The following is a 12,235-nucleotide window of genomic DNA, read 5'->3' as shown; positions in this document are numbered from 1 at the left end:
TTTGAACACCAAAATATATCCCAGCGAGACTAAGCGTAAAAATATTTTCAGATGCAGGGAAGGAGTCAGAAAGATTGTCTTTTAAATACTTTTTCTGGGAGAGTTACTTACAGCCATACTAGAGCCAAGCAGAAACAGAGCCGAAGAAAGAGGAAAATGGGGGATCCGAGACACCAATCTAGGAGGATAGCCTATGACGATGACAGTTGCTTCACGTGCTTAGACAGCAGTGAGTCCAAATTAGAACAGGAAATCAGAAGGATCCATGGAAACAGTCTTCAGGAAAAAGTGGGTAACACTACACAGACCTTGTGATTAGGATCTGGAAGTGTCACTATAGCTTGTTATCAATGACACGGTGGTGTAAGTCTATCTTTTTTTTCCACAACAGAAAGAATGGCCACTACATCATCTGAGAAACAGAATAAAACGCTCTACAGGAAAGTCATGGTCCAAATATGAAGCAAGCTGGATTTTGAACAGTTGGTGTAAAACAAAGTGGTGGACTCTCAGAATTAAATGCATTTGAATTTGTAATGAGTAGAGAGTATAAACATTTCCCTGTGTTGACTGTGGTTCTTTTACTCCTGAAACTGGATTGCTGTTTTTATAGCACATTATTCTTTAGAGATCAGAATTTCCCCCCAATAATTCTTTTGAAGAATCATCCAGGGAGTAAACTTAGATATAAAGTTTTGTTCTCATTTTCTCTTTTGGTTTCCCTGTCAAAAAAAATATATGATTTTGTTGATTTTAGCATAGCAAAGGTGACCTTGGATTTTGACCGAATAGTCACCTAAACCTGAATATTTGGAAACAAACTGTGGCCATTAAGAAGCATAAGCTTTAAAAAACATGCATTGACACTAGTGTCAAAGCTTCATGTTTTAGCAATTTATTTGAAGAGTTCCTTAGTAACTAATAGCTTGTTTTGAAGAAATATGTACATAAAATTCAGCTCCTTTAGTTTCACTTCATCTTTTTTTCCTGCTAAATCCAAGTAAAATTAAATGGAATAATTTTTAAAGAAATATTTACAACAGCTTTCTCTGTATTGTGGGATTGGAATGATTGGAATATATACGATTTTCCTGACTTTCCTACCAAGAATATGTGTTGCTGTTAATATGAGAACATCCCATAAAATTTAACAAGAATAGACTTTTTCTGCTAAGGAAGACCTTCTTCATGCCCCACTTTCCACTAATCATTACTATCAGTCTTGCAAACTCATTTTTGAAAGGAGCTCACCTTCTTACTGATAGCAGGTATAGCTTTGCATATTGATTGCTCCTACCTGTAAGATTTTTGGTTTCTCAAGGACTAGGCCTGGGTATCTACACCATTGCTAGTCTCCTGATGGGCTCAGCACAGCCTCAGGCTGCTCCCACTGGGTCCTGGAAGGCATCCTGGGTAGAGGCAGAGCTGCTTGGCCTGCACCCCAAGCTCTTTCCCAGAGCCCCCTGTGGGGTGAAAGAGAAGGGAAGGCAGTAGATTCAGGCTCACGCAAGCATGGTAATGGAATCCACAGGGCAATAGCTTCAAGTTCTCCACACCAATCATTAGGCTTTCAAAATTGCATGGAGTATAAATTAGAAGCCCATGTGTTGAATCAGCGCAATAAACAAATAATCAAATGGTAGGAACAGACTAAACTCAGAGCCTCTTCCCATGAATAGTATTTGTGGGCACAAAGCATTTTTTGGAGAAGTGGAGCAGCTCCCATGTTTGTAGAGATTTAGGAAATGGTCACAAGGGAGTGAGAAGACAGCGAACACAGGAAACTCTGAAATGCTCGTGTTCTCATGGAAAAAGCCTTTCATGGAAAACAGATAATTACACAAAATTTTCTTTCTCCCCTTAAACCATGGACCCTTCTCCTTGCCACGCTTTCCTGCAGACAAGGAAGACCTCCAGAAGAGAGTAGGAAGAAGGAAAGGAGAAAAGGGAGATAGGGCCTGGGAGCTTGAGATGAGGATGAAACTCTGAGAAACAGGCAATACTTCAAACTGGACAGTGAGTCATGCAGGGTGGAGCAGGTCAGAGCTGCTAACTTACTGTTTGAAGGGCTAAGAAACTTCAAAATGATTCAGTTTTAAATTAGGCTATTTGTGAATCTCCTGTTTCCTTGCTCAGACCCCTGGGGATCAGTTGGGGCAGAGGATGAAGATAGGACCCAAGCCAAGCCCGTTTGCTCATGGCTTTGAACAGGCACATCTCTCACTAGGACACTCCAGTTCATTACAAAGCAGCAGGCAGCAGGTCACGGAAGGAAAGAAAGAAAAGGAGGAGAGGAGCCAAGAATTAGAAAACCAATGACTTAAACTTCCTGTGCTCGCTTGGCCAGCATGCATACTAAAATTGGAACAATGCAGAGAAGATTAGCATGTCCCCTGTGCAAGGATGACACACAAACTCATGAAGCATCCCATATTTTTTCAGAGATGATGAAAACGTTCTGGAGGTGGACAGTGGTGGATGGTTGTACAACAATGTGAATGCACTTAATGTTATTAAACTATACACTTAAAAATAGCTGAATGTGATGATCACTGGGTTTTATACAAAATTAATGAATCACTGAACACTACACCATAAACTAATGTACTGTATGTTGGCTAATTGAATTTAAATTTAAAAAATTTTTTAAAAAGTTCAAAAAAATAGCTGAATGGTAAATTTTATCTTATATTTTACCGCAATTTATAAAAAACAAACAAACATGGCCCCTAGGATTGGATAAAGATGTCAAAAGGAAAAATCAGCAAGTAAAAGTCATGCAATTAACAAAATAAGAGCAGAAAAAAATCTAAAACACAATTGCAAGCCCTCAGTCATTGTGGATACCACGGTATCAGCATACACTAGTGGAAAGAGCTAACTTGGCTATTACCTGGTTCAAAGTCTCACTCTGCCACTTACTAGCCATGTGACCTTGGACAAAACACCTAAATGTCCTTGAACCTGTTTCTTGCTTAAAATAATGAAATGACTTTGGACTCACAGACCTATTGGGAGGATTAAGATATTATAGGCAAGGCATTTAACATAGTAAATGACTCGTACTAGGCATTCACACTGTGTTTCCTTTCCCTTTCTGCATGTGGAAGATTGCAAAAGCAATGTGTTGTGGGACACAGAATCTAACTTGAAAGATGGTAAGGATAAATTTTTAAAAAATGAAATTATACGGAGATAGTATTTGGGCAGTAGTTCCTGAGAGAGGCAGACCAGGTGTAGAAAGGACCCTCTCATTGCTGAAAAAGACTTAAGACTTGTTATTAGAGTACTGAGTTAGCTGTTGTAACTAAGTAACCACCCCCCCTCCAATACGGTGACTGAAATAAGACGGAAGCTTATTTTTCCTCTGTATAATACTCCAGAGGTAAGCTATTTAAGGCCGACAAAGCAGCTCTGTCATTCTCAACACACAAGATTTCCATCATTGGATCCAAAGTGGTTGCTTTAGAGTCTTGACATCATCTGGGTAGTGGAAGGGTTTGGGGGGAAGGGCCAGTGGTGGCATCTACCTTTCTTTTTAAGAGTATGACTTAGAAATGACACACCTCATTTTTCCACCCACACCACATTGACCAAATCCTTGCTGTAAAGGATGCCAGGGGAAGTAAACTCCAGCTTGAGTCCTATTACTAAGAAGAGGAGTTTGGATGTCGCTGTATACTTAGCCATCTCAACCACATAGCTCACATTATATTTTCTCTAGTTTGCAACCACCGACTTTCAAAATAACAAAGCTAACACATTCCCCCAAATGGAAGCATAATTTCTTGCTTATTAATATATTCAGTAAATATTTATAGACTACTTCTATGTGTTAGGTACGATTCAAAACATCACAGATACAGAAGACTGCAAAACAGATGAAGTTCCTGATGTCATTAAGCTAAATTTTGGGGTGCCTGGCTGGCTCAACTGGTAGAACATGTGACTTTTAATCTCAGAGTCATAAGTTCAAGCCCCATGTTGGATATGGAGCCTATTTAAAATAAAAAAGAAAAAAACCCAAATGTCATTAAACTAAATAGGGGGAGAAAGTAAACAAAAATTGGTAGAAAAACACTAGATACCAATAAGTGCAAAGATGAAAACTCAGGGATGTGGGAACAAGCAACCAGATGTTTATTTAGATGGGGTGGTTAGGGCTGCCCTCGCTGGGGAAATGATGTATAAGTTGAACCATTTGAAGAACAGGAAGCAAAACATGCCAGGAATGGGAAGCTTCACGTGCAGAGGTCCTGATGGGGGAAAGATCCAGAAGGGTTTGTGGTACATAAGGGCCAGTGTGGATTTAGCAGGAGAGGGACAGAGAATGTAATGTCAGGAAGGAAGGCGGGAGCAGTTTGTTCTTTGGCATTTCCCAGTGCTGAGGACAGTGCGCATAGGTCGGTACACCATGAGTGTTTGATAAATGAATAAGCTAGAAGATAAAGATCAGAGGCTGTTGGCAAGTAGCCTCTAATTCATAGCTGTCCTCTGCTATGGATTGCCCTCTGCTTATGCTACACCCATCGCTCAGCCCCTGTCTCTCAGAATCTCAGACTCTTTTTATCCTTGGAGTTGCTTCCACTGTCTTTGGTAGCCTGATGTCCTCTTATTAAAAATGGAGTTAGGGAAGGAATTTGGGAAGGAGATAGATATCTGAATACAAAGATTACGTCTCCTTTTTGGCTTTCTCTGCTCTTTGCTAAATAGCTCTAGTTCTCTTAATTTTTCTCTGTGTGGTTTTCCAGATCTGGAACCAGCCTAACAACCTGATACTTACAAGTGTCACGTTTGGAGAGGTGATACGATTAATGGAGTGCGGAGATGGGGCGGTCGTCAAGGCTGTAACCTTTGGAGCCAAACTTCCTGGTGTGAATCCCAATTGTTATTGTTTGGGTCACTCTGAGTAAAGTACTAAATCACTCTGGTCATCTGTTTACTTTCTATTAAGTGGGGGTTAATGGTGATTTCTGACCATGAATTGAAAGAATTAATATTGTTAAAATGTCCATGCTACCCACAGTGATCTACAGATTCAGTGCAATCCCTATCAAAATACCAACACTACTTTTCATAGAACGAGAACAATTAATCCTAAAAAACTGTACATAATCACAAAAGACCCCAAAGAGCCAAAGCAACCTTGAGAAAGAACAAAACAGCTGGAGGTATCCAGATTTCAAATAGGACAAAGCTACAGTAATCAAAAAAGTATGGCAGTAATAAAAAAAAAGCAGACATAAAAGATGAATGGAACAGAGTCCAGAATTAAACTCGTGCTTATATGGTTAATTATAACAAAGGAGGGGTGCCTGGGTGGCTCAGTTGTTAAGCACTTGCCTTCAGCCCAGGTCATGATCCCAGGGTCCTGGGATCGAGCTCCTCATTGGACTCCCTGATCAGCGGGAAGCCTGCTTCTCCCTCACCCGCTCCCCCTGCTTGTGTTCCCATTCTTGCTGTGTGTCTCTGTCAAATAAATAAATAAAATCTTAAAAAAAATTATAATAAAGGAAACAAGAATATGCAATGGGGAAAAGATAGTATCTTTCCATCTATTTTTGTCATCTTCAATTTCTTTAATCAGTGTCTTATAATTTTCGTATTACTGGTGTATCACCTCCTTGGATAAATTTATTCTTAGGTATAATTATTATTTTTGATGCATTGTTAATGGGATTGTTTTCTTAATTTCTATTTCTGCAACTTTGCTGTAAGTGTACAGAAACACAATAGATTTCTGTACATTAATTTCATTTCTTGCAACTTTATGGAATGCATTTATTCCAATAGTTTTTTTAGAGAGTCTTTAGGGTTTTCTATGTAAAATATCCTGTCATCTGCAAATAGTGACAGTTTACTTCTTCCTTATCAATTTGAATGCCTTTTGTTTCTTATTGCTGTGGCTAGGACTTATGGTACTATGTTGAATAAAGGTGGCAAGAATGGACATCCTTGTTTTGTTCCTGATCTTAGAGAAAAAGCTTTCAGCCTTTCACCATTGAGTATAATGTTAGTTGTGGGCTTGTCATAGATGGCCTTTATGATGTTGAGATATTTTTTCAATACTCTCTTCGTTGAGTTTTTACCATGGATATTGAATTTTGTCAAATGCTTTTGCTGCTTCTGTTGAGATGATCATAATTTTTATCCTTCGTTTTGTTAATGTAGTGTATCATGTTGATTGATGTGTGGATTTTTCAGATTAAACCATACTTGCGTCTCTGGAATAAATTACACTTGATTGTGGTGAATAATCCTTTAAATGTATTTGGTAATGGATTTGATTTTCTACTATTTGCATCTATGCTCATCAGGAATATTGACCTCTAATTTTTTTATTTTTTTTATTTTTGTAGTGTCTTTGATTTTTGTTTCAGGGTAATGCTGGCCTTGTGGAATGTATTTGGAAGCTTTCCTTTCTCTTCTATTTTTTGGAGTAGTTTGAGAAGGATAGGTACTAACTCTTATTTAAATGTTAGATATATTTCACCTGTCAAGCCATCTGTTCCTGGACTTAGTGTTTTGGGAATTTTTTGATTACTGATTCAATTTCGTTACTAGTGATTGGTCTATTCAGATTTCCTATTTTTTCTTGATTCAGTCGTAGAAGATTGTATATTTCTAGGAATCTATGTCTTCTAGGTTGTCCAGTTTGTTGGCATATATTTTTTTCTAGCAGTCTCTTATATCTTTTGTATTTCTGTGGTGTAAGTTGTAATTTCTCTTACATTCCAATTTTTAGTTTTCTGGTGTTTTTTTTTTTTTCTTTATGAGCCTCACTAAAGGTTTATCGTGTTTATTATTTCAAAGAACCAGTTCTTGGCTTCATTGATCTTTTCTATTTTTCATTCTCTTTTTATTTGTCTCTTTTTATTTAGTCTCTTTCATTTATGATCTGATCTTTATTATTTCCTTTCTTTTAACTTTGGACTTTGTCTTTCTTTTTCTAGTTCCTTTAGGTATAAGGTAAGATTGTTCATTTCATATTTTTTTGTTTCTTGACGTAGGTCTGTATTGCTATTAACGTCCTTCCTAGAACTGTTTTTGCTGCCTCCCAAAGGTTTTGAACTGTAATATTTACATTTTCATTTGTCTCCAGTTATTTTTTTTATTTCTCTTTGATGTATTCATTGATCCATTGGTTGTTTAGTAGCATGTTGTTTAGCCTCCCTGTGTTTGTATTTTTTCCTTTTTTTTTTGTTTTTGTTTTACTGATTTCTAGTTTCGTACTGATGCAGTCGGAAGGTTCTTGATATTGTCCTCTAAAAGTTTTTGGGAATATTTCATGGTCTAATATATGATCTATCTTGGAGAATGTTCCATTTGCAACTGAAAAAAATGCATATTCATTTTTGGATGGAATGTTTTGTATATATGTTAAAACTCTCTGGTCTATTGTGTTGTCAAAGCCTCTGTTTCCTTGTTGATTTTCTTTCTGGATGATCTATCCATTGATACGAGGTGGAGTGTTCAAGTCCCCAACTACTATTGTATTACTATCAAATTTTTCCTTTATGTCTGTTAATATTTGCTTTATGTAATTAGATGCTCCAATGTTGGGTACATAGATATTTATAATTGTCATATACTTTTGTTAGATTGATCCTTTTATCTTTATGTAGTGCCCTTCTTTGTCTCTTGTTACAGTCTTTGTTTTAAAGTCCATTTTGTCTAATATAAGTATTGTTACCCTGGCTTTGTGTGTGTGTGTGTGTGTGTGTGTGTGTGTGTGTATCTGTGTCTGTGTGCATTTATTTGTATAGTACATATCCCTTCACTCTCAATCTGAAGTGAGTTTCTTATAGGCAGAATACAGACGGATTTCTTTTTTTTTTTTTTTTTTTAATCTGTTCAGTCACCTATGTCTCTTGGAGCATTAGGCTGCTTACATTTAAAGTAGTTATCCATATTGCCATTTTGTTGATTGTTTTTTAGTTGTTTTTTGTAGTTCTTTTCTGTTTATTTTTATCTTGCTCTCTTCCTTTGTGGTTTTATGGCTTTCTTTAGTTATGCTTGGATCCCTTTCTCTTTATTTTTGTGTATCTGTTATAGGTTTCTGGTTTGTGGTTACCATGAGGTTCATATATAACATCTTAAATATATAGTAATCTATATTAAGTTAATGGTCATTTAAGTTCAAACAAATTCTAGAATCACTACATTTTTACTTCTCCTCCTTCATGTTTTATGTATGTGATGTCACATTTTACATCTGTTTATTTTGTGAATCCCTTAAATCATTTTTCACAGATGCGTTATTGACCCTTGAACAACAAGGGTTTGAAATGCATGACTCCCCTCATATGTGGAAGTTTTACACTACAGGACTGTAAAGCATATTTCCTCTTCCTTATGATCTTTTTCTTAAATCTAAATTTTAGGTAGTTAACATACAGTGCAATATTGGTTTCTAGAGTAGAATTCAGTGATTTATCTCTTACATACAACACCAAGTGCTCATCATAACAAGTGCCTTCCTTAACACCCATCACCCATCTAGCCCACCCCCTACCCACCTCTCTCTATCAACCCTCAGTTTGTTCTCTATCATTAAGAGTCTCTTATGGCTTGTTTCCCTCTCTCCTTTTTTTCTTTCCCCTCTTCCCATATGTTCATCTGTTTTCTTTCTTAAATTCCACATATGAGTGAGATCACTTGGTATTTGTCTTTTTCTGACTGACTCATTTCACTTAGCATAATACACTCTAGCTCCATCCATGTCATTGTAAATGGCAAGATTTCATTCTTTTGGATGGCTGAGTAATATTCCATTGTGTATATGTCTAACCACACACCAACCACATCATCTTTATCCATTCATCAGTCGCTTGGTGGACATATGGGCTCTCCATAGTTTGGCTATTGTTGATAATGCTGCTGTAAACTTCAGGGTGCTGTATCCGTTAGAATCTGTATTTTTGTATCCTTTGAGTAAATACTTAGTAGTGCAATTGCTGGATCATAGGGTAGTTCTATTTTTAGCTTTTTGAGAAACTGCCATACTGTTCTCCAGAATGGCTACAACACTTTGCATTCCCACCAACAGTGCAACCAACAGTGTCCCCTTTCTCTGCATCCTCACCAACATCTATTGTTTCTTGTGTTGTTAATTTTAACCGTTCTGACAGGTGTGAGATGGTATCGTGGTTTTGCTTTGTAGTTCCCTGATGATGAGTGATGTTGAGCATATTTTCATGTGTCTGTTAGCTACCCGAATGTCTTTTTTTTTTGAAAAGTGTCTATTCATATTTTCTGCCCATCTCTTAACTGGGTAATTTTTTTTGGGGGGGGGTGTTGAGTTTGATTAGTTCTTTGTAGATTTTGGATACTAACCCTTTATCAGATATGTCATTTGCAAATATCCTTTCCCATTCTATTTTGTAGGCTGCCTTTTTGTTTTGTTGATTGTTTCCTTTGCTGTGCAGAAGTCTTTTATCTTGGGGTGCCTGGGTGGCTCAGTCGTTAATTGTCTGCCTTCGGCTCAGGGCGTGATCCCAGAGTCCTGGGATTGAGCCCCACATCAGGCTCCTCTGCTGGGAGCCTGCTTCTTCCTCTCCCACTCCCCCTGCCTGTGTTTCCTCTCTCCTTGGCTGTCTCTTTCTCTGTCAAATAAATAAATAAAATCTTTAAAAAAGAAAAAAAAAAGAAGTCTTTTATCTTGATGAAGTCCCAATAGTTCATTTTTGCTTATGTTTTCCTTGCTTGTGGTGATCTGCCTAGTAAGAAGTTGCTATAGCTGAGGTCAAGGAGGTTTCTCTCTAGGATTTTGATGGTTTCCCATCTCACATTAAGGTCTTTCATCCATTTTGAATTTCTTTTTGTGTATGGTGTAAGAAAGTTGTCTAGTTTCATTTTTCTGCATGTTGCTGTCCAGTTTTCCCAAACACCATTTGTTGAAAAGACTGTCTTTTTTCCATTGGATGTTCTTTGCTGCTTTGTCAAAGATTAATTGACCATATGGTTGCAGGTCCATTTCTGGTTTCTCTATTCTGTTCCATTGATCTATGTGTCTGCTTTTGTGTCAGTACCATACTGTCTTGATGACTACAGATTTGTAATGTAGCTTGAAATCTGGAATTGTGATGTCTCCAGTTTTTTTTTTTTTTTTTTCTTTTTTGGAATTGCTTTGGCTATTCAGGGTCTTTTGTGGTTCCATACAAATTTTAGGATTGTTTGTTCTAGCTCTGCGAAAAATGCTCGTAATATTTTGATGGGGATTGCATTAAATGTGTAGATTGCTTTGGGTACTTATAGACATTTTAACAATGTTCTTCCAATCCATGAGCATGGAATGTGTTTCCCTTTCTTTGTGTCCTCTTCAATTTCTTTCATAAGTGTTCTATATTTTTAGAGTATGGATCTTTTACTCCTTTGGTTAGATTTATTCCAATATTTTATTGGTTTTGGTATAATTGCAAATGGGATTGATTCCTTGATTTCTTTTTTTGCTGCTTTGTTATTAGTGTATAGAAATACAACAGATTTCTGCACGTTAATTTAATATCTTGCAACTTTGCTGAATTCATGTATCAGTTCTAGTAATTTTTTGGTGGAGTTTTTCAGGTTTTCTACATAGAGTATCGTGTTGTCTGCAAAGAGTGAAAGTTTGACATCCTTCTTGCCAGTTCGGATGCCTTTTATTTCTTTTTGTTGCCTGATTGCTGAGGCTCAGACTTCCAGTACTATATTAAATAGTAATGATGAAAGTGGATATCCTTGTCTTGTTCTTCACTGTAGGGGAAAGGCTCTCAGTTTTTGGCTTCGTAGAATGAGTTTGGAAGTTTTCCTTCCATTTCTATTTTTGGAATAGTTTGAGAAGAATAGGTATTAACTCTTCTTTAAATGTCTGGTAGAATTCCCCCAGGACATTAGTCATCTGGCCCAGGACCTGTTTGTTGGGAGATTTTTTTATTTTTGATTACTGATTCAATTTATTTTTCTGGTTATGGGTCTGTTCAAATTTTCTATTTCTTCCTGTTTCAGTTTCGGTAGTTTGTAAGTTTGTAGGAATCTGTCCATTTCTTCTAGGTTGCCCAGTTCGTTGGAATATCATTTTTCATAATATCCTCTTATAATTGTATTTCTGTGGTATTGGTTGTGATCTGTCTTCTATCATTCATGATTTTATCTATTTGAGTCTTTTTTTCTTTTTGATAAGTCTAGCCAGGGGTTATCAATTTTATTAATTTTTTCAATAAACTAGCTCTTATTTTCATTAATCTTTTCTGGGATTTTTTCTTTTTAGATTTTATTTATGTGAGAGAGAGATAACAAGAGCATGTGGAGAGCGAGGGGCAGACGGAGAAGCAGACTCTCCGTTGAGGATGTGAGTCTCAATCCTGAGGTGAAGGCAGATGCTTAACTGACCAAGCCACCCATGTGTCCTGGTTTTTTGTTTCTATATCATTTATTTCTACTCAAATCTTTATTATTTCCCTTCTTATGCTGGCTTTAGGCTTTCTTTGCCGTTCCTTTTCTAGCTCCTTTAGGTGTAAGATTAGGCTGTGTATTTGAGACTTTTCTTGCTTCTTGAGGTAGGCCTATATTGCAATATACTTCCCTCTTAGGATTGCTTTTGCTGCTTCCCAAAGGTTTTGGCCTGTCATGCTCATTTTCATTTGCTTCCATGTATTTTTTAAATTCTTTTTTAATTTCCTGGTTAACTCCTTCGTTCTTTAATAGGATGTTCTTTAACCTCCAAGTATTTGAGGTCTTTCCCAATTTTTTGTGGTTGACTTTAAGTTTCATAGCACTGTGGTCTGAAAATATGCATGGTATGATCTCGATCATTTTGTACTTGTTGAGTGCTGATTTGTGACGCAGTGTGCTATCTATTCTGGAGAATGTTCCATGTACACTTGAGAAGAATGTGTATTCTGCTTTAGGGTGAAATGTTCTGAATATATCTCTTAAGTTCATCCAGTCCAGTGTGTCATTCAAAGCCATTGTTTCCTTGTTGATTTTCTGCTTCGATTGTCTGTCCATTCTTGTAAATAAGGTGTTAAAATTTCCTGCTATTATTGTATTATCATCAATGGGTTTCTTTATGTTTGTTATTAATTGATTTATATATTAGGGTTCTCCCAAGGTGGGGGCATGAATATTTACAATTAGTTAGATCTTCTTGATGGATAGAACCCTTAGTTATGATATAATGCCCTTCTTCAGCTGTTGTTACAGACTTTGGTTTAAAATCCAGTTTGTCTGATATAAAGTATGGCTACTCCGGCTT

At 36.9% G+C, this 12,235-nt stretch overlaps 1 long non-coding RNA gene and 1 other non-coding gene across 6 annotated transcripts in view; both read left to right on the top strand.

Annotated features, from left to right (window-relative positions):
* The window catches only part of LOC113266178 (uncharacterized), a 188,293-nt gene that overhangs the window by 100,375 nt on the left and 75,683 nt on the right, over window positions 1-12,235 (top strand). Inside the window, exon 2 of one of the 5 annotated variants that reach the window (XR_007188144.2) lies at window positions 4,752-4,872. The exons of the other annotated variants lie outside the window; for them this stretch is intronic. This is a non-coding gene — a long non-coding RNA (uncharacterized LOC113266178). The remainder of the gene's footprint in view (window positions 1-4,751; window positions 4,873-12,235) is intronic. 5 annotated transcript variants of the gene reach the window in all.
* On the top strand, window positions 2,332-2,438 carry LOC113267358 (U6 spliceosomal RNA). Its single transcript, XR_003320726.2, has one exon. It is a non-coding gene; the product is annotated as a U6 spliceosomal RNA (small nuclear RNA).

The sequence above is a fragment of the Ursus arctos genome, unplaced genomic scaffold, assembly GCF_023065955.2.
Source record: "Ursus arctos isolate Adak ecotype North America unplaced genomic scaffold, UrsArc2.0 scaffold_3, whole genome shotgun sequence".
Taxonomy (NCBI): domain Eukaryota; kingdom Metazoa; phylum Chordata; class Mammalia; order Carnivora; family Ursidae; genus Ursus; species Ursus arctos.
This window is presented reverse-complemented; position numbering and strand designations above follow the sequence as displayed.